Source organism: Mustela lutreola, chromosome 2 (genome assembly GCF_030435805.1).
Source record: "Mustela lutreola isolate mMusLut2 chromosome 2, mMusLut2.pri, whole genome shotgun sequence".
Lineage (NCBI taxonomy): Eukaryota > Metazoa > Chordata > Mammalia > Carnivora > Mustelidae > Mustela > Mustela lutreola.
Window position 1 is genome coordinate 29,157,061 of NC_081291.1, and position 23,093 is coordinate 29,180,153.

Below are 23,093 nucleotides of genomic sequence, written 5' to 3' on the forward strand. Positions count from 1 at the left end.
CTATGGGGAGCTCTATCCCACAACCCATGAGATCATGATCTGAGCCAAAAACCAAGAGTCAGACGTTCAACCGACCGAGCCATCCAGACACCCCTGAACTGTAAAAGGGGTTAATATAACAAAGGAATTGCAGCTCAATTAAAAACAAATAATTTGTCAGGCAAAAAAAATGTAAGCCTATTCTGATTCTCACCATGGCCATTGTAAGAAATCCATGATGACTATGATAAAAATGACCATTCTTGGGGAAAACTAAGAAAAAATAATGCATGCAAACATAAAAGTCTATTGTTTTAAAAGCTTCAGGAAATGTTAAGAGAATAGGAAAATGAAATTACCAAATGGATTTTCTCGGGTCACTTGGCTTCCTTTGTATCAAGAAATGGTCAACAAGCGCACATAAAAGCTATTTGGAGACCTCTTGAGGTTCACAGCACGCAACATATTGCCACTACCCTGGCCTGGCCAGGAATATTATTTATGTCACCCTTTCACGGCTGTATCTGTCTCCCATTAAACATTCAGAGCCTCCTTGTTAATAAACTACATTATAAGCTGGATGCATTGTCTGGATAAACTGCATAGTCCAAAGCGCTGCCCCATTATTACAGAAAATGCAGAATGTAATTAGTATTCCTCTTTGCATAAGCCGCAGCTTCCAATAATGGTGCTGTATTATAAAGCCTTAATTAATAAACAAGAGTTGGGCCATGACCGGTTACACTTATCTGAATTTTATATTGTGAAGAAAGGCCACTGTTCAATTCCGTTTACAAATATCTAAATTCTGGCTAGCCTACATGAAGACAATCTAAACAGAAAGCCCGAGACTTCTGTGTTGCTAATAGCATTGTGTTGGTACACCAACAATAGCAAACAATTAAGTGCTGGGACATAAACCATCCTGAGAAATGCTCAGAGTGGGAAGATGATAACATTGTATTTCAGCTGTATTATATGGTGCAATCCTTCCATTTGTTCATATGCATTTCCCGTTTAATGGATGGAGGAGCCAGGGTGGCTTTTCATACCACTGTAAAGCCCTAAATGTGACAAAAGAAAAAAAAAAAAACTGAGCCATAAAAACAACAAAACAAACAAACAAAAAATAAGTGTGTGGCGGTGCTGGTTGGGAGCAGGGGTACATCATGATGGAGTGTAAGTACACAGTCCCTTTCCACATTTCCAGCTGCTTGTTATTGATTTTCCCCTAACCTAACCCCAAAGGAAAGCCATTTATGTAAGCCATGAGCATTGAACTAATATTTGGGACCATAATATTGAGTAGCCCAGTTTATGGGCCTCAGCTCAAGGAGCATTTGCATTAAACTGCACTCACCTGATTAAAATCCATCAACCCTACCATCTTGAGAATTATACAGCACCTGGGATGCTCAGCTGCAGGGTCTCCACACACTGAGACAGACCACAATGAGAGGGCAGCAAGGAGTCAGCCTGGGAGAGGAAAGGGAGGGGGGAGAGCATGTGATGTGTGCTGGAAAGCAGATTGCATTAAAGACCGCCAGTGCTCGAATCTGAAAAGAGTCCTAAGCCTACTGCAAATACAGAGCTGTGTGAACATGATAATTCTTTCAACAAAGTCCATAATAATGGTTTCTAGAGGCACTGTGAAAACAGGGTGGCTGAGATAGTGTTCCAGCTCAGTGAAGAGGGACTGGCCCAGCACTGGAGTGTGGCCTACCCAGGAAGCCTGGGAAACGGTCCCTGCCTCCGCAGAATCAGCAAGAGCCTAGGGAGCCCAAGCCCGGGGGCCTTCGGCAGCATGTGCTGTCTTAGATCACTGCCCTTTCCATCAGTTCCAGGCACAGGCTCAAAGTCCTATCGGTCTCAGCAGGGCCTGCTCACCGTGACCACAAAGATGGCATGTGAATCAGTAATAGACTGTGAGAGGCCACCTTCCTGCATGGGAAGACCCCTCCCTGAGACTCCAGGCTCAGGTGCTAGATCAATACCATCTATTCCTGTGATCTCGGACAAACAGGCTTGCTCAGCCTTCAATCAGAAGGTGGAGTCGGATCATAAATACCTGTGGAATAAGTGAATTAAATCCCTACAGCAGTTTTTCAAAGCTCAGCACCCCCTGACTTTTAGGGCCAGACAATTCTTTGTTGTGGGGGATTGTCCTACACTTTGCAGGATGTGTAGAAAGAAAAAAATGTTTTCTTCCATCTCTCTAGGTTCTGTTGCTGGTCTACGAATGGAATTGATACAAGACAGATTAACAGAAGAAGGGGAAAAATGTTAATTACTTATATACTTATGGGAGCCCCACAAAGATAAAAAACTTAGAAGGCCAGAGAATTGAGGCCCATATACCCTGCAGAGCTGAGAAGAGGTATAGAGGTCTGGGGTTTCATCCTGGGGAACACAACTGTAGAAGGAAGGAAGAGGAGAGACTGCGTGAACATGCAGAGAAGCCTCGGGCAATAGCTTTCTTCCCGGTCTGGGCCCCTATCTAATGTTAATCTCCTTTACAAAACATAACTTCTGTTCTGTTTCCAGACCTTCTCCTATGTCTGCAGTTTCTCAAAATACTGACATCAAAATAATCCTTATGCCAAAGCAGCATCTTTGGGCGTGGTATATACGCAAAGATGTCTCCAGCATTCCTGGCCTCTCCTGACTAGCTAGGAGTAGCACACACAGCCCCTCTCAGTTATGATCCCTAAAAAGTCTCCAGACATCACCACCTGTGGCTGGGGAGCAAAATCATTTGTGGTTGAAAATCACCTCTAAGGTATCTTCCAGAATTTTAGATTCCAGGAGATAGTAACACATCATACAACCAGGGCATACCCCCTAATCCTCGGGAAAGCTTATGCAGGCACCTTCCATGTTGCTGGCAGCTCATCACAACAAAAATTTCATCCAGCACCTATGATGTGCCAGGTCGAAGGACACACGGGAAGAGGTTGTTCTGGCATCTGACGAGCTCAGAGTCTAGGTGAAAGGTGGCATTTCACAGTCAAAGAAACAAGGAAGAACCATGTTCTTCCCTGGGTCAAAGGGAAGGGGAATTCTCAGCTAAACATGTTTCTAATAAATACAGGATGTCCTTTTATGTGATTAGAACAGTTGAACTGTAAAGGCAGGTGAGAAGTCAGAGCATACCCCCCTGCTGTTAAAAGACCTGTGCATACATCAGAGTTGCTGTCATTTGACAAGGTAAATTTTTGGTCCTTTTGACTCCTTTTGGTTGTCTACTTCAGTTGTTTGTTAGTGGGGGGAAGGGGCGGGGATCAGACAGAACGGACCATCTAATGAGGTGGTTTCATGTGAGCATAAGCCAAGATAGAGAGCTCTAAGATGAGACGGCCCCTTACTTGCTGTATGACCCCCGGAAACTCATGAACCCCTCCAATGCTTGAGTCCTCTGTATGAAAAGGAGATAATCATTGCCAAGTGGCTAGCATGGCACCCAACACGAAGTAGAAATGGCGAGAACTATGGCTGTTATCATTGTTACTGATGTGGTTGCCTCTATCTTATCATGGATTGATGTTTTTTTTATTGTGGTAAAATACACAGAACATAGAATTTGCTATTTTAACCACTTCTAAGCATCCAGATGGTTGGCTTTAAGCACAGTCACATTGCCATGCAACTACCACCCTTCTGGAACTATCCAGCTCAAGAACTTTTTTCACCTTTGCAAACTAAAACTCCCCATTCCTCCCCTTCCCCCATGACTGTTGTTCTTTTTTTTTTTTTTTTTTCTATTAAAGATTTATTTGTATTTATTTGAGAGAGAGAGAAAGAGAGAGCACAGGAGCGCATGAGTGCAAGCTGCTGGGAGGGTAAGGAGGAGCAGAGGGAGAGAGAGAGAGAATTTCAAGCAGACTCTCTGCTGAGCATTGACCCTGAGGCAGGGCTTGATCCCACCACTTTAGATCCTGACCTGAGCCAAAATCAAGAGCCAGAAGCTTAACCAACAGAACCTCCCAGGTGGCCCTTTTCTAATTCAGTTCTTATCCCACAACACACCTTCTGACTGTCTTCTGCATGACAAAGACTCTCTTCTTGACCAAACTTTGGTCTGGCTCCTCTAATCCCTCTAGGCTTCAACCTTGGCTTTTTGTGGGGTCTCCATAGCCCAGCTGTAGCAAGAATCTTGCTAAATGAGTTTAGAGGGAAAAAAATCCACTCTCAAGTTCTTATCACCCTTACTATCTGACTAAATTCATTCCTCACCCTTGCTACCTGACCTCCCTGGCTTGCCTTCAGTGAAAATCCCATTAGGTCAGTTTGGTAAGCCTTACCCTACCCTCTTAGGAATTTCCGATGCACTGACCCCTACTCTGCTCCTTGACTATAAATCCCCACTTGTCCATACTTCCTTCAGCCCTGAACCCAGTTCTGCATTGAGGTTTCTTTTCCCCCATTGCAGTGGTTCCAGAATAAACTCTTTTTTGCTTTGTTTTCTTTTTACCTCTTTTGCTACTGTCAGGCTCAGGTTTTCTTCCACCACACGTAAATGGAATGTAAGGCAATTCAAGCCCTCGGTACCCTAGAAACTGAATAGAAACAGTGCTTAAAATAGCCATTCAGTGTGACAGTTGATGAGTTTGGTATCCATCAGCCACCTCCTAGGACTTGATTATATGTGATTCATGGCATCTTGAGACAATGAGGAGAGGATTTAAAACATTAGCACAATGGCTCCTGACTGTGGGGCCCTCTCCTCTTATTCACCATCGTACAAGGACTCATCACACTCCCCACTTCAAGGAAGACTGGGACATCTAATCCATATTGTTCCAGAAGGAACTCCTTGGACATATTTACTTGATCGCCTGGAACTGGCAAAGAAAGACGAGTTCTCGGGTCTAAATGATCAAAGGTGCTTACTTTTCCACAGATGGTGAATGAACCTCCTTGGTCAGGAAGCCACATGTTCTTACAGGAGCACTCTCAGGGAAAAGACTTCCGGTTTATAGCCAACTCCTCCAGCCAGCTAAAGAGCTCCTAATTTCACCTCAAACGTCTGCTTCAGCACCTACTGTGTTGCGCCAAGTTATTTTCTATCCACTGTCATTTCTGATTCTGTCGTAATTGAGTTTAAGGCGTTTGTAGACAGGAACCCTATCTGAGCTGTCAGCACCCTGCCTGATCATCTTCTGGCGAGTGGTCAGGCAGAAGCATGCAGCTAAGGTTGCCCTGAAGCAGGCTGTCAAGGAAACTGGCCAACGACATGAGCATTCTGTGCTCCACGGCTGAAGCCAATACTGCTGTATTGCCAGTGGGACCTCCCAAGACCGTCTCCACTTGGACTCAGTTGATAACACGTCTGGTACATCTGTCATCATCTGTCCAGGCATATTGACCTTGTAACAGTCCCCAGGCACTTCAATCTGCTGGCAGCTCTGTGACTTCTACCTGTAGATCACTTTGCCTCAATGCCTTCCCTTCTCCCCCTCTGATCCATAAATTAGGACCTAGCAAAATGTGATCTCCTCTGAGAAGTCTTTCCTGGAGCCGCCACGGCAGAAGTGGGGATGGCTGAGTTGAAAGGGATGGAAACAACTACTGAAATCTCCAAACTGAATCTGTACTTTGATTTATTTCAAAAGATGGGGAAGGGGGTAATCCATGGTGTGAGATATGGCAGTATTTTCCAAGTCTTAATCATACATTACAGTGACCAAGAACTTTTGAACAATATAGATCCTAGGGTCTTCCCTGGCTGAGATATAAGGCACAAGCTAGTGGCCCAAGAAGCTATATTATTTACAAGATATTCTGATCCACAAATGGAACGAGAAAAAAGAGTCAGGCCTTACTGCTGTGTGCCTTCAAGCAAGTCACTTTGCTTCTGTGAGCCTATCTTCTCATCTGTACAGCTGAAACTGAGAATGCCCATCTCACAGAGTTTGGGGGGAGACTAAGAGAGGGGATGAGCACAAAACCCTTAAATGAGGCTTCAGTAAGTGGAACTATGATCACGATTACTATGGATCTCCTTAAAAAGCTCCTTTCCAATTCTTGAAACCAATGGTCCAGTTTGCAAAACCCTCCTCTTTTAGACAACAATTTACTGAAGGGTAAGAGGGATTCAAACCAAGATGATAACAGAAAAAAATCAAAAGGGACATTGTGAAGTAGTTCATATAGAAAGGAGGTCATGAGCATGTAATTTGGTTTTCCTGAAGGCCTATATTCTTCATTCCCATTGCCCCTTTTCTCCTGATTAAAAGGATTCCCAAGTAGCTGAAATCATTAACATATGGGAGTCCATCAAACAGTAGCTAGCATAGAGAACTACCCCACCTTATAAAATTAGTCAAGCTTTTGTGTCTTTTCCTAGCTTTAACACTTCAATACCTGCAGCAAAGTATCTGCACCACAAGAAAAATATATTCCACGGCCAGCAGGCTATCACACAGTCAACTGCTTCTAGAAGCCCTGGGTTAACTGTATCCCATACTGATGATGAGTCACCATGTTGCTTTTAGGTAGGGAAGCTAAACAATGGCACTAAGTACCTAAACTCAGAGAGCCTGAGTCTTAGAAAAACACGCAAATATAGATAGTTTTGTATCATTTCCAGATATCAAACAACGGGATACCATGACAGCTAATCAAAATCCCCTATAGGTAATTCCCCATAAAGAGATGGCAATGGGAAAGGAGGAAGAGTTTCACAGCTCAGGTGAGAGGAGAGAAAAAGAAGTAAAAGAAAGATGCCCTCCTACTATATTGACCTTTTCAAATGGCAGGCTAAGCATGAAGATAGTCCACCAGAACACCAGACTTGTGGGGTTCCTCTTTGCAAGGACAGACCCTTGGAAGGCCCATCCTGGCTCCCTCTGGTCAGTCCTGGCAGAGCAGAGCTAAAGGCAGGGCAGCAGCGGGATTGTCAATACTGGCTTTGGAGGCAGAGCAGCCTGGATCAGAACCCACTCATTAGCTGAGCAACTGGCTTGGTCACCTCTTTTAGACTCTGGGCTTCTGATTCTACTTGGAACAAAAAGATATGTAGCTTCTAAGGTCATGGTGCCCTTCATACGTGTTCAATTAAAAAGTTAATACTATTATCATTAATTATTATTGTTGTATTATTATTATTAATATGAAGGGAATATCAGCAAGTATGAGTGTCCGATGGGTGTCAGTCAAGAGATAATGAGCTTGCATGGGGCTAGGCACCTCGATGAAGTCCTGGTCTAGTTTAAAGGTATAAAAGTGTGTGTGTGTTTGGCCTGCACATTATTTATAAGCAAAACAAAACATGTAGCAAAATACTAAATTGGGTGACTTTGCACAAAAGTCTAGATTTCTGGCTTCTTTTTGAAAATATCAGAAAAAACAGAAGGACATGAGATCTCTTTCCACAGGCCAACCAGCTCCTCCAGAGCCCTCCCAAGTCCCAAAAGGGTGGCCCACTGGTTTCCTTATTTAGAGAAAACTCCCTCTGGCTACATCATGAGGGCCTGGGGGCAATCATGAGCAACAAGACTGCTGAGGACTCAGATCGGGAGAACAAGAACAGAAACAAGGAAGGAGAAAGGAGACTTGGCACTCACTCTCTGTCACAGGCCTTATTTGTCTTCAGCTCAGCTCGCTTTGTTTGGCTGGACACGGAAAACCCTAGAGGGGAATTCTGCTTCCAACTTGCTCTTTGCACAGCTAATTATTTGGGGCTCCCAGAAGGCTGGAGAGAACAATGACTTCCATAGCAGTTGCAGTTGGACTGGCTTAGTTCCTTTTTTTCACCCCAGAGGTCAGAGCCCATGGAAGGGGAGCTATTTGTTCTGGTCTTAAACCAAATCTGCCCAGAGACACAGACACATGTTCCGACCTGAGACCAGGAAAGCTACTATTTCCCTTTTTTTTTTTAAGATTTCATTTATTTGTTTGACAGAGATACAAGTAGGCAGAGAGGCAGGCAGAGAGAGAGAGGAAGCAGGCTCCTCCCCGCTGAGCAGAGAGCCCAATGCGGGGCTCGATCCCAAGACCCTGAGATCATGACCTGAGCTGAAGGTAGAGGCTTTAACCCACTGAGCCACCCAGGCTCCCCGAGAGCTACTATTTCAATACCTGGCAAAATTCTCTTCTCCTGCCATCCCTGGCAGCTTCCAGACTCAAAACATGCATTTTTCCTTGTGGATACCATTTACTTCTCTCCCTTGGAAAAAGGAGGTAATATTCAGGGAAAAAAAAAAAAAAAATCCCTCCCTATATGCCAAGAGTTGCATCCCTGTGCCCGAGGGAGATATTTCCTGTTTCCTAGGCTCATAGAATTAAGATAAGGGGGCAAATTAACTGGGATGCTCAATGAAACAACCCAAACTCATTTGTACACAACTTGCTAATAAGTATCCACAACTTCATTCTAATAAGGAATACATGACAATCTCTGAAAAACAAGGAAACAGGACAGAAAAATATACATTCTGTAGCTGTAAACCCAATAATAATAGAAAAACCTCCCAGCAGCCCCAGAGAGACTTTTCTTATGGCCACCCAAAACTACTATCATCAATGGCACCCCTCATTTTAACCAGAAAGAAATGGAAGCAGTTGGCCGCTAGAGACTGCTTCCAGCCTTCCCAATCTGAATCCATTTTAAATCTTGGCTGTTGCATCAGAGATTCCTTTGGATTTCTTACCAACTAGATATGTTCCTCAAAGACAAGGTAAAGCCCATGATCTGATGAAACCTCTACTCAAGTTCATTTATTCATCCAGTCATACAACACATATTACCAAGTACTTCCTAAGAACCAGGCATCGTGCTAGGGGCCAAAGATACCGAGGTGAGTCAGAACAAAGATGGACACTGCCCTCAAAGAACCTCAGGGGAGGCAGATCTTGATTGAAGACCTCACATATATAACGGACCCTCTGAAAGTGTATAAGGAGAAGTATTTAGTGCCAGAGCACCTATAACAAAGAAATAGTGCAGTTAGGGAGTAGAGAGGCAGAGAAAGTACCTCAAAAGTAAAAACACTCGAGCTGAGATTTCTAGGCTGCAGGAACCAGATGTGCAAGAGTCCTGTGGTAAGACTGAGCAGAAAGAAAACAGGGGCTAAGTAAAGGCCAGTGTGACTGGAATGGAGAGTCCAAGGGACAGAGTGATAAGGACAGAATGTTAGTGGAGACCATGCAAGGCCTTTTGAACCACTGCAAGGATTTTGAACAATGGGAAATCATTTAGAGGTGTTCAATCAGGGAGTAGTGGTAGTAGCAGGTATGGTCATATTTATGCTTTGAAAAAAAAATAGATTTGGGTCGGGGGGGAGGGTGCAGTGCAGAGTGGGTCAAGGGTAGGCCAGTTCATCCAGCTCTGCTGGGCTACAGAAGTTTTGGTGAGACAGCAATTTTTGTCTTGGATGGTATGGTACCAGACTTGATGGAATGAAGTTGACCCATTCTAACAAGATCTGCTGCAGGATCAACCAAATGTGCCAGAAGCATCTCGATGGCCCAAGACTGGTCCTAACTGTAATCCCTGGTTCTGTGAAGCTGAATAAAGACATTTAGAAAGACCAAACCGCACAGAACCTGAGCATGTCTACATTCCCATGCCCCCCACAGCAGGGTACCACTCTGCACTCCAAGTCATCATAGCTCTCTATTTGAATTTACAAATTCTGAGAAAGACTCCACAGGAAAACCAATTAAATAGGCAGGGAAGAAAATGCTCACCATTGAGCACTGAAAAGAAAGATGATAGATAACAAGTAGGTTTCAGTGGAAGTGGGTAAAATGTTGAATTTCCATTCTGGTGTCATTCACACGGGTCCTGACTTTAAAAAAATATATATTTTGATTAATCAAAACTATGGGTCAATCAAATGTTCCATAATGACAGCTCCTGCGGTCATAAATCTTTCCTATTGCCTACAGCTGACATGGTCTCAGTCCACAGGACAGTAAACAGCAGAAGACAAATGTTTCTCTTCATTTCCCCCAAAGGGAGTTAAGCAATGAGTAATAAAAGGATATAAATTATTCACAGTGCTTTCTAGAAGTTTATGATTCAAGGTTTGGGAGAAATAATGAAGGGGGGGAGAGGCAGAAAACAGAATCCTGAATGAACTAATTTCTGTTTTAGAATGAAAAGGTGAGTTTCTGAGGTGGGCTCAACTCACCACACACAGGGCTCTGGGAGTGGCCAGAGAATGGCTTGTTCATTCCTCACATGTGTTTGGACAATCATTTTTTAAAAAAAAAGATTTTATTTATTTATTTGATAGACAGAGATCACAAGTAGGCAGAGAGGCAGGCAGAGAGGAGGAAGCAGGTTCCCTGCTGAGCAGAGAGCCGGATGAGGAGCTCGATCCTAGGACCCTGAGACCATGACCTGAGCTGAAGGCAGAGGCTTTAACACACTGAGCCACCCAGGCACCCTTGGACAATCATTCTTTACCTACGGTCACCTGAGGAGAGCTCTGTTTCTGTCAGTCAGTTTCTCTCGACTTCTGTAGAAATGGAGAGGGGGGCAGAGAGGGAGAGGGGATTTGGGGAGAGGCTAAGTCCAGCCAGCACCACAGAGTCTGAGGGAACATGAAAAGGGGAAGAGAAGGGACAAAGCAGCTCAGCTGGTGGAGGAGAGAAAATTTTCTGGCTTGGTTTTACTTTTAAGAAAGAAGGGACATCAATGTAAGGGAAGATATGGAAGTACATAGCAGCAGAAGGCTGTTCATTTGTTTGTTTATAAATGTGGCCTGAAATCTTGTATTTCTTAGAAACTATGAAGGAGAGCAATTTTTAAACTCTATTCTCTTGCCAAACTGGGTTTCCTTGACTATAAACGTTCTGAGACAAAATCATGTGCAGAAAGGCCACAAACATATCCACTAACCCTACCAGATGCAGGCGCTGTACCAGGAACTACCATCCAGGTAGAAGGGATTGAAAAACTCCTCATGATCCAGCCTTTGCTTACCTGCCTTGTTTTATCTCCTGCTTCAGACAGTTGTCCTTCAGAACCAAGGTCACAGCCATTTTGTTGCTGTGGTTCACAAAAGACCGTGTTCTGCCTCCCCTCTGAGTCAGTAAACACGTTGCTTTCTGCCGAGAACGTTCTTCCTGGCTCGTCCCGCAGCACCGCCCTCCCCAGCTGCTCCTGGCGAGCTCCTACCACCCTTTCTCGGCTCCGATGTTAGCTCCCCAGAACGCCGACCCAGATTCAGAGCGGAGTCAGGTGCTCCTGCTTCTGGCTCACCCTGGGCTTATCTCAACCACCTGTAGGTAGCAGTTGATGATAATTAGATGGCGTGCAAGGTTTCTGATGGCAGGGACTGAGTCTTTGTCATTCTTGTCTCCCCCACTCCTGGCTCCCCATGAGCGAATGAATGAAGAAATACTCTACTCAAAGGCCAATTGCAAGGAACTTTCAGTATGGTTAGTGAAGACACAACCTTTCGCTGTTTTTTTGTTTTGTTTTAAGATTTTATTTATTTATTTGGCAGAGAGGGACACAGCAAGAGAGGAAACAGAAGCAGGGGAGAGGGAGAAGCAAGCTTCCAGTTGAAGAGGGAACCCGATTCGGGATCATGACCTGAGGTGAAGGCAGATGCTTAACGACTGAGCCACCCAGGCGCCCCAAGACACAACCCTTTGAAGTATAACAGCACAAGGCAATATAAAACAAATGCCTTATGAGTATGAAAATCGGTATTCAGAGAAAACAGAGGACTTTAGTCTGGGATAATAAGAGCCGCAGCCTCAATTACAAGCCTATGCGTGTCCGGGATACGAGCGCGATGTCAGTCTTTTCATGAACAGTCCTGCAGCGTGATCATTGTGTCCACATTGACAAATGAGGAACCCAAGTTTCAGAGAGGCTGTGATTTTTCAAGGTCACATAGCTGGCAGCCACCAAAAAAAACAGGATTTGAATTCTGAATACAAGATTTCAAACTCAGAACGGGAAGGTAGGTAGCCTACCTATGAAAACATAGACAAATACACAAAGCTGCTTGGGGGCAACGTGTGCACTGGGGATTACAATTTCTTTAAAAAGATGAAGTTGATGGGATGTAGGCATGCTGGAGACCCCGCTGCCGGGAATGAGCTGTGACTTCATTGTAGGGACCCTGTGTGCCAGGCTGGGGAACCTATGTCAGGGCCTGGGCACCCAGGATCCACTAGTGGCTTTACAGCAGAGGAAACATGATCGGAGAGGAACTTTGAGAGACTAAATTGTGGGCATAGGCTGGACTGGGAAGACAAAGAGAAGGAAACCAGCTCCAGCCTAATGCAACTTTGTAACTGGAAGGGCCCTGATTTCATGGAGTGGAAATGAGACATGAAGGCAAACTGAGAGAAGAAACCTTTGATATTTTTGATAGCTGAGTTTTCGTGGGTCTCAAAGAGAAAGAACCAGAAAGTGATTTAAGACCTATTAAGTCAAGATACAGGGACACTAATGATGAAGCCAGCAACGGGAAGGTACTGGTTTGAGGAGAAAAATTTTAAACATGCTAAATAAGGGGCACCTGGGTGACTCAGCTGGTTATGCATCCGACTCTTGGTTTAGCTCAGGTCATAATCTTAGGGTCATGATCTCAGGGTTATGATCTTGGGGTCATGAGATAGAGCCCTGCTCTGGCTCCACTAACAGTCTGCCTGGGTTTCTGTCTCCCTTTTGTCCTTCCTCTCCCCTCTCTCTCTCTTTCTCAAATAAATAAATAAATCTTAAAAAAAAGTGCTAATTAAAACACTGTAGGGAAAAATCTCTAAGAAACAGCTAGAAATGTGGACCAGACAATCAGAGAGCAATCAGTGCAAGATATGGAACTTGGGAGTTATTTGCCTCCAAGTGCAAACAGAAGCCACAGGAAAGGTAGCTGGCCATCCCTTCGAGGGCTGAGGAACAGAGGAAGAGGTCTGGAAGATACGCAACGAATCTCAGTTAACACTCATGTTTAGACAGCAGGAATCTGCAGCTGAACAAGTAAAAGGTACACAAGAATCAAGATCTAAATGCTCAATATGAACCAGACATAATGCCAGGCACTCTTTGCATGTTATTCCATGAGGTAGTTACTATCTTACTGTATAAAAACAGAGGCTGAGAAGTAATACATTTTGCCATGGCCATAGAGCTAGCAAGTGACAAAGGTGGGATCACAGCCGTGTTTTTCAGACTCAGGGAGCATCTCACTCATGCCACGCTGCCTCCCTGAACAGGGCTGTGGTAAGGTAAGTGGAGGGTAAGTGGAGGGAAAGAATCTTCGGATATGAAGAGAATGAACTCAGTCAAGGGCAATGAGGACAAAGAAGAAGCCACTGAATCTGGGGCTCATCTCTCAGAGATAGTTGTGGTGTAAGGTCTAAAATGAACGACCACTATTTTGTGCTGCCTTGACATCTGGGGGAAACTGAGGCAGCCTTGAATGGCCTAACTATAGGATTCTTTTCCTATTTTGCTCCTGAGGACAGAGTCTGCCAGCCAAGCAATTCTCCCTGTAATTTGGGGACAAGGCACAGTTCCTGTCTGTCCCGGGGTAAAGGGTTTCAGTTTCCCATCAGCACCTGAAATTATTCAAACAAGCCAATTACATCTGGATACTGCAAAGCCTGCCTCTCACAGCCCCTGGTTGTTCCCTTTGTTCCCAGGTGCAAACCCCTCGTGGCCTTGGCAGTAAACACTTCTTTCAGCTTAATACTGTCTTCTACCCCAATATTTTCTTTTTTTTTTTCTTTTTAAATATTTTGTTTATTTATTTATTTTAGAGATGGAGAGAGTATATGCACATGAGTGGGGAAAGGGGCAGAGGGAGAGAGAATCCCAAGCAGACTCCCTGCTGAGCATGGACGACCCCCATCCACGCACCCATCCCTCCAACTCAGGGCTCAATCTCACGACCCTGAAATCATAACCTGAGCCAAAACCAAGAGTCAGACCCTCAACTGAATGAGTCATCCAGGCACCCCTTCTCCACTATTTTCTTTTCTTTTTTCTTTTTTTTTTTTTTAAGATTTTATTTATTTATTTGTCAGAAAGAGAGAGGGAGAGAGAGCAAGCACAGGCAGACTGAATGGCAGGCAGAGGCAGAGGGAGAAGCAGGCTCCCTGCCAAGCAAGAAGCCCGATGTGGGACTTGATCCCAGGACGCTGGGATCATGACCTGAGCCGAAGGCAGCTGCTTAACCAACTGAGCCACCCAGGCATCCCTCCACTATTTTCTTGATGTCCAGAATGCTACACAAGAATCACATAAATCCAGAATGTACAGAAAGCTAATGCAAGCAATAAGAAAAAAATTTTAAAAAGCCTAACAGAAAAACAGGCAAAAAGATGAATAGGTAATTCTCAAAAAAAAAAAAAAAAGAAAAGAAAAGAAAAAAAAAAAGAAAGAAAAAAGAAAAGAAAAGAAAGAAGAAAAGAAATAGAAATGGTCAATAATGGGAAAATACTCAATCTCATAATTAACCAAAGAAATTTAAACAGAAATCACAATGAACCATTTTTCTGTATCTTTCAGGCTGACAGCTTTAGGCGTGCAATAGCCAGTGTTGGTGACGTTATAGGGAATTAAATACTCTCACACACAGATAAGATGAGAAGAAATGAGTAGCTTTCCAAAATGCCTCAAGAAGAAAACCTCTCAAGTCCATAAAGATGTATGTATGAGGACGTTTATTCCATTGTTCTTTGTCATACTGAAAAATCAGAAACAATCTTAATGTCCATCAACAGGGGATTGGTGAAATAAAGGTGGTATTCCTATAAAATGGAATACAAGCAGCCTTTTAAAATGATGTTTAAAAAAATGATGTTGATGCACATTTATCAACATAGAAAGGTAATATTAGGTTAAAAAAAGAAACAAACCTAGGTTACAGAATTACATGTGGAATAGCACACTTATTGCATAAAAATGTGTATGTTTCTACATGCACACATAGGGAAAGAAATTTACACAATGTAAATACCTCTGAGCACTTAAGTTTCAGGTGAGTCTTACTCTCTTCTTTAGTTTATCCTAAAGACATATCACTAATCAAGGAACGGGAAAAGCCTTTCTCACTTGGAAGGAAAACAATGCATTGGACAATGAATATTTCCCTTCAAAAAAGAAATAGTGTACTCCAGGAAGAAATCACACAAATTACACACTATGTTTTGATTTTGTACTTATCTCAGCAGATAAATGTGAAATCCTGGAAGGGAATCAGCCGTGCACTGGATTTCTCATAGGAAGTACAATAAACTGAGGCTTTTTGCACACTTGGAGGGGGCTGAGCGTTAAGAGTGAAAAGCAGCAGAGCCTTCCCGGCCTCTCTCTGACAGAAAGGACATCTCAGCCATAACCTTTGAGATCCCACTCCAGGTTCTCAACAAGGGCTACTTTTTTGCCTTTGACCTTGCAAACTCTTTGGACCCATGGCTCTGGATAAATTCCGCTCTTGGAGCTTTCACCACCTGACAGCCACTGTTTCAAAGTCCCATTTGTGCCTGTTGGTGGTTAGAAAGCTTTGTGGAGGGCACACATCGCCTATAAAACATGATTCTCAAAACATCCCTTTGAGAAATCAGTTACTGATTTATCCCCCAATTCTGTCACCCAGAGGAGGGCAAAAGATGACATGACAGAAACCTCAGAGAGTTTAATTCGAAAAGACAGACACTTCGTTTGGTTGTTTGAAAAAATTACAAACCCTACTATGTCACTTTAAAAATGTCAAAATAGAGATCTCCATGTATCTTGTTAGGCGTCTGTCATGCTCCCAATAATATTACTTGTGACAGCTATAAGAGAAGCAATATCCATTGGCCTTCTAGCTCTTTAAGAATGCACAAATTAATCCATCTGGAAGGAGCTGTGTTCTTGACCCCAGGGTTCTTTTTATTAGAACAAATTCAGACACAAACTCTGGGATAGTTCTGGAATATTATATGAGGGTGAATTACAGGCAGTCACACAACCTAGAATTGTCCTTTAATGCGTTTTTATGAGGCAGAGCCAAAGGTTGGCAAAACTCTCTTTCACCACAGAGGAAATCTAGGCTAAAAAGGAAAATAAGAAGTTTATGAACTATTAAAAAAAATAAAGCCTCAGAGTTAGGGAGTTATGGATTAAGTTCCGATCCATTAATTCTTTTATTCCCTCACAGAGCTGGCTGAAGACATGTGGTTCTCTGCTGGGGGACAGAAACACTCCCATGCAGAACGCACAGAAAAAGGGAGAGAATGGATGGCAGAGGGGGGCTGGGGTGGGGCAGACCCTTTCCTTCAGATGTTAATTTATACAGGAATCCTGAATTCAATAATCTCACATCCCCCAGGTTAGGGAAAGATCCGCTCCCCAATTTCATTTGGGAGTTCTATTACATTAAGCAATATTCTGTTTGACCAGACATGCCATTCTTCTCTTGAAGGAAATTAATTTCTTGATTCTTCCAGCTAATATAATCCCAATTCAGTGCTTCAAGTTTTCTCAGGGCACCACTAGATGAAATAAAGTTCTAAAGTACCTCTCTAGTGGGAACTCACAAGCGACAGACGGAAATAATGGAGGCGAGGCAACTTGAAAGCGGGTGAGGCAGGGGAAATCAGGTGTTGGCCTGCCCCTCACAAGCCACACTGGTGATTTGTTAAGAGGGTTCCATATTCCTAACTCTTCCCTGAGTTGCGCTCTTTTACGACTTCCAAAGGACTTTATCTTTTCAGAACGGAATGCCTCTGAACAGGATACATGGGAGATTATAAGAAAAGAAACACAGTGATTTCCAGTTGTTTAAAAGGCAAGTCAGCAAGTCTTTACCAGCAAAAGGAAAAGGTCAGGATCAATAAAAGGGGCTTTCCGTTGGAAGGAGATCTGTTTTCAGTTTAACACAAGTAAATCCTTATGGTGGGCCTTCTTAAGACCAAGGAAACAGCTAGCTATACAAGGGATCCGGCCCTGCCAGAAAAATAAAACATTTTCATTTGAAATTTCCCAACAATATCAAAACAAAACATGACAAACCCTACTGGCTCTGCCCCCTACCTCAGGCCTCTGCCTGAAGGGCAAAGGTTATTTACACTGAAAAAACGGAAATAAGTCTTCAAATGTAAAGATGTTACCACTCATAGATGTAATTTTATCCTAAAAGTAGCTTTTTGGAGACATCATCTTAAGGGTGATGTTAGCTAGGAAAATCCCAAGTATATGGTGAGCTTGGTCTGGGAATAGTGCAAGATACTGAGCATCATTTATGACAGAACTCCTTCCCTTGAAGGCATCTTGGTCAAACTCGCCATCTTACTCTTTTTCTAAGCCCTCTTCCTTTTGTAAAGAAAACACTGGCTCAGGGCACCTAGGTGCCTCAGTTCGTTAAGCATCTGCCTTCAGCTGAGATCATGATTCCAGGGTTCTAGGATTGAGCCCCACATCAGGCTCCCTGCTACACGGGGAGCCTGCTTCTCCTTCTCCTGCTTCCCCTGCTTGGTGCTCTCTCTCACACTCTTTCTATCAAATAAATAAATAAATAATCTTTAAAAAAAAAAAAAAAAAAGTACTGGCTCCACTACTATCTTTGGGAAGATATACAATAAATGGCATTTTTTAAGCCTTATTTTCTCAGACAAATCTAACGATTGCTGTAGTGATACAGCTGTTCTGAACACAGATGTTCTACACACACATGCTTACACCCACACCACACATATACGCACACACCACTCACAACATACACACACACAATTTTAATTGGTGAATTCATAAGCCTGACAGTCACCCATTACTGTGACCTTGGCTATGCCCAATTCCTTAGCTAGCTATACCTTCTCTTCTTTTTCCTTCCTCTCAAGAAGGTATTTCAGATTGCAAGGCTGCAAGGAAGTAAGAGTTTTAACCTTAGATATGCTTTCATTAAAAAATAATAATAATAAATCATCTGCCTCCTTAAGCAATTTAAATATTATTAGAGAAAAACTACTGGGAATAAATCTCACAAACCATCACACCCACTAGTGGCATTCAGCATCAAAGTTAGTTTCTTGCCTGAAATGACCCCCTCCCACACACACACACTTCTTCATAAAGATGAAATAAATCCTACCAGTATCTCAAGGTCTGTCTACTCTAGATGAAAATCCTTCAGCCTCCCCTCTCTGGACTCTATCAGAGCTCACAAACTTGAGTCTTCCAGAAGACGGGGGCATTACATGCACGATGGAAGCCATGTTCCATACATAAGCCTTCAGTGCTGAGCCATGGAGACATGGCCACCAGAAAGTGAAGCCCGGCCTGACGGAGCAGCCGCCAGTCAGCCCCAGCCTGCTGCTGCCCTATGGGAACGCAGGCCCCCTGTGAGTCCCTCTTCAGGGTTCTTCACAGAAGCCAAATATCTGCATTTTATGTGAAATATCCCCATGTTAAATGTGGGCTCAATTAAGAAAGTTAAGATGACAGTAACTGTGTGCCCAGTGTTAGATGCATGAAACCACAAATTTGCCTCCTCTGATCATTATCGAACATGTGAAGCTTAAGGGTCAATGACACACGTGGAAGTGGCTGTGGGGTGTGTGTGTGTGTGTGTGTGTGTGTTTTGCATCACCAGTTAGATCAGTATGTCTCAGAAAGATAGAGATAAATGTGTGGAACATACAACTTGAAAATAAAGCTGGGCTTTACCTACTGGTTTTCAACTTCAGCTTATTTTAAGTTTCAAATAATGTGTAAGGGGGATCCTAGGTACTGATATTTAGAAAAGCTGGACATTGGTCAAGTGCCTGGGTGACTCAGTCAGTTAAGCGTCTGACTCTTGGTTTTGGCTCAGGTTGTGATCTCAGGGTCCTGAGATCGGGCCCCCCACCCCCACCCATGTGGGGCTCCGCGCAACAAGATGTTGGGAAGGCATCTTGAGATTCTCTCTCTCCCTCTGACACTCCTGCTAATGCATTCTCTCTCTCTCAAATAAATAAATAAATAAATCTTAAAAAGAAAATTAAAAAAAAAAAAGAAGGACATTGGTCAAAGAGTTAAGGAACACTGAGCCTGACAGTAAGGTCGGGGAAGGGTATATACCCTTACCTATTTTATTCAGCATATATCAAGGGTACAAGCTAAATATATAGGTTTGAAAGGAACTGATTTGAATCTCTTAAGGAACCAGACTCCAGACAACCATTTCATGTATGAGAAATTTAATTTTGCCAGATTGCGCATATAGTACCGATGAATTTCCAAACTGCCGATAAAAGTATCCCATTCTTTGGCCAGATCTTAGCAAGAGCTGCCTACACCGAAATATTTTTTACTTTACAATCTTAATAGTTATAAATCCAACCAAAGCAGTCAAGAAAAAGTGCCTGGCTCAGAAAACGCATTCAAAGTATATTAGTTAAACTTAACTAAAAAGAAATAAACAAAAGATAAAACTTCCAGGCCTCTTATCTTTCTGTTGAGAAGCAAGAGTGCCCTGTGGCTTGGGCTTCTTTTATCAAAAGCATACCCATACCTTTTTGTCAGATAAACTTATTTGGCTTTCCTTGTGTAATGGGGTGAGTATTGTACAAGGTTTCAATGCCTCTTTTTTCCAACTCAAATTGTCCCTCAGAGGCTCAAAGTACTAACAAAGTGCTTCGCTGCATGAAAGTGCTGTCTACGTTTGTGTGGCAAATATGATGCCGGCTGAAAAGCCTGATGGGTGTGTCATTTGTCACAGGCGCCACCAAGCTCCAGGCTGCTTCCACCAGAGAGTGAATTCAACTTCATAAAGAGAAGCGCCGACAGGAAAGTCTTCCACCAGAATTCCCAATAACCAGAACACGGGCATGAGATCCAAAGACTAATAAAATGGACTGGGAGAAAGTACTAAGGAAGCAGCAGGAGAAGGGGGGGCACTGAGCCTGCTTTTGTATTGAAAGGCAAGGGATGGGCATAGAAAAGAGGAGGATGTCTAGCACCTGTAACTCTGTAATAGCTCTAGGGATTAGGCTACATTGCCCTAGTTCCTGTGGACACGGAAACAGGCTCAGAAAGGTCTACAGTCTCCAGTGACTGGCTTAAATGGAGTTTGGCCAGGTCTTTCGAGCTCTAAAGCTCCAGCCTAGTCAATACCTAATGCACCTTCCAGTAAATCACCGAGCCGGTCAACGCAGGTAATGAGCTATGCTGGGAATCTAAAGATTAGGGAGAGGGTGTTGTTCATTTTTCAGCTTAATATTGTTAAAGACATAATACGCCAACCATAGAAAACAATCTGCTAAGCCATAGCGAATCAGCCTTGTTGTTAGTAAGGGTGTTTTATTCAAATATATATTAAGCACTTACTAATATATTTGAGATCCTACAGATACTAGAGAGAGAGAAATTCAAATACATTCAAGAGAAGCTTAAAGGAAACCTCCCCCGCCTCCTTTTTTTTTTTTTTTTATTACTGCATAAATGGAAGGATATTTTTATTGAAAACGATGCTTGTTCACTCAATCACCAAATATTTATTGAGAAACCACCTGGGCCAGAAATAGATCTGTACTCTGAGGATGACAAAGAGAATAAGACGGAGAAGGCACATGCCTCAATGAAGCTTGCTTTCCTTTGTTTAGAGACCGACTCAGTGAAGCAGAGGAGGGAAAGAAGGAGGAACCACTTACAGTTTGTGATAAATGCTGTGAAGCAAATATTGGGGTGCCTGATAAAGAGTAAACAAAAGACAACCTTTATGCCGGGGGGGGGGGGTGCTCCCGGAGGAGTTGATGTTTAAAGGATAAGATGTAACACACGCAACGAGTCAACATTGTAAGGGGATAAAGAAAGGGTGTTCCAGGTAGCGGGTCCAGTGAGGATAAGGAACTTCATTTATGTCAAGAAGCTTTAGGCTGCCCTGTGAATGGGTATAGCAAGCCAAGGCATCTGTGTAGAGTATAATGCAGGGTGGTGGGGTGGGTAAGAACCATTCAGCCCCTCTTGTACACCACCAGAGTGGATCTGGATTTTACTCTAAGTTCAATGAAAGCTGCTAAATGATCGGGCCTTATACAGGGGTCCAACACACACAGATTGGGGGTTTTATTTCAGTCGTTGCATGAAGAATGGACAAGAAGACTAGTGGAGAAATGGGAGAACAGGCTGCATCCGGGAGACGGCCCTTGGATGTTCTGCTAGATGCCTGCCGTTTGCTCTCCCAGTCCACCCTCCACCCTTTCCTATCCCGTTGTCTACCTCAGAGGCTGGCTTCTGTAGGCTGCAGCCAAGGCTTCCCTTGGCTTCTGACTTCCACTTGGGTTTGGCTAATGGGAACCCCCAGCTGGAGATCAGAGGAAGGGAGAAGAGAGAGTTGCGATGTTTATTACCTCAGCTCCTCCCCGGGGTTTATCATAGGCTTGCTATATCCCTCAGCCACTGACTACTGGTTGGTCAAATGGCCTCTGCCAGGTACCCTATCTTATAGCTCCCCCTCCGGCTTCTAGTATGCTTCCCTTCCCATACACCTTCCCTCTCCTCCCCTCTCCATGCCTGGGGTGGTACCAGAAAAGGCTTCTACTAGCCTCAGGGCACTGCACACAGGGCCTTGTGCTTTGAAAATGGTACCTTTATTAAACTCTAGTCAAATTACCCAATTTGTATATGCCATCTGTTTCCTGCTGAGTTCCTTACTGACACAGGAAGAAAGAGGCAAGATTTGATTTTGAAAGTTCAGTTACTGTGATCCTTGACTAATATTCTGTTCTGCTGATGCTCTGTGTATGTGATGTAAGGGTCACAAATCCAAAGGGTTACCAAGACATCATGCACTTCTTCACTTCTTTAGAAAAACCAACACCATAAACTGACCAAAGAAATAAAATGTCAGAATCATGAGTGTTAGGGTTCAGAAAACAAAATAAGAATTCATCATCACCAATATTTAATTTCAGGCCAGTTATAAGAGCTCTTGCTTAAAGTATTTAGATGTGTAGTCCTCATTCCATTTTTCATTTATTTAATCAACGTTTATTAATAGTGCTACTACTTGCAAGGCATTCTTTTAGGCACTAGGCGACACAGCAAAGACCAGCTCAAAATACCTACCCCCTTGAAGCTTACACCTTAGAGGAGAGTCAGAAAATAAGTCGACAATACCTAATGTGCTCATAAAAAACAGGTATGGAGGACAGAGGGTGGGAGATTCCCATAAGAGAGAATATTACCTTTCTTAAAAGGTAATTAATTTGAGCAGACACCAAAAGGACGGATGAAGTGAGCATTGACAACACCCAGGGGAAGCATGACCCAGGAGAGGAAACTACAAGAGGCTGAGGCAAGACATGCTGGACACTCCGAGTCACAGTGAAAAGGCCCATGTGGCAGGAGCAGACATGGTGAGGACAGCTGGTAGCCTACGCAGTTAGAGAAACAGGTGAGACAAGACTATCAGCCCCTTTGAGAATTCTGGCTGCTATTCTGAAGACAAGAAACCATTAGGATTTTGAGCAGAGTGTTGACGGGACTAGACTTAATCTTAGGAGGATCCTTCCAGCCGCCACATTGTAAATAAGGTGGCAAAGACTGGCAAAAAGCACTCAGACAAAAGTCTTGGGCAGAGATGCTAGTGGCTTGGACCAGGCCGGTAGCATTTATGTTTGATGAGTCTCTAGATATCCACGTGGAGCTGAGTAGGCATTGGATGTAAGAGGTCTGAGCTGGAGACCGAGATTTGGAAAACATCAGGAAACAGCCATGAGCCTGAAGGACACCATCTGGGGAGTGAAGGGAGAAGAGACAAGTTCGAAAGACAGAAACGAGAGGCACTAGAGGCTGACGTGTCAGAATGATGAAGGGAGCCAGCAAAGGACACTTAAAAACAGTGGCCAGTAGGGTAGCAGGAAAAAGCAGAAGAGTGTGGTGGAAAAAAAAAAAAAAAAAAAACTGTGTCGAGGAGGAAGGGATGCTGCTGATGGATCAAGTGAGAAAAGCACAGGGAGTAGAACAATGGGTTTGGCCGAGAAGGGGCCTCTGGTGACCCCTCCGTGCTTTGAGAAGTAGTGGATTTGAAAGTCTGATGGAAAGAACATCTGTAGACAATTCTGATGTTCTACGTTGTCGAAGGGGAGCAGAGAAATGTTTGGTAGCCAGGATTTAAGCAGGTTTTCTTCCTTTTTTAAAATTCACAGACCTGTACCCCTGGGGATAAAAATATATGTTTATA

At 43.5% G+C, this 23,093-nt stretch overlaps 1 protein-coding gene across 11 annotated transcripts in view; it reads right to left on the reverse strand.

Annotated features, from left to right (window-relative positions):
- FHIT (fragile histidine triad diadenosine triphosphatase) overlaps positions 1–23,093 on the reverse strand; it is a 1,430,768-nt gene that overhangs the window by 980,443 nt on the left and 427,232 nt on the right. For 2 of the 11 annotated variants that reach the window (XM_059161366.1, XM_059161370.1), the window contains one exon: positions 1,340–1,455. The exons of the other annotated variants lie outside the window; for them this stretch is intronic. The gene's annotated coding sequence lies outside the window, so the exon portion shown is untranslated. The remainder of the gene's footprint in view (positions 1–1,339; positions 1,456–23,093) is intronic. 11 annotated transcript variants of the gene reach the window in all.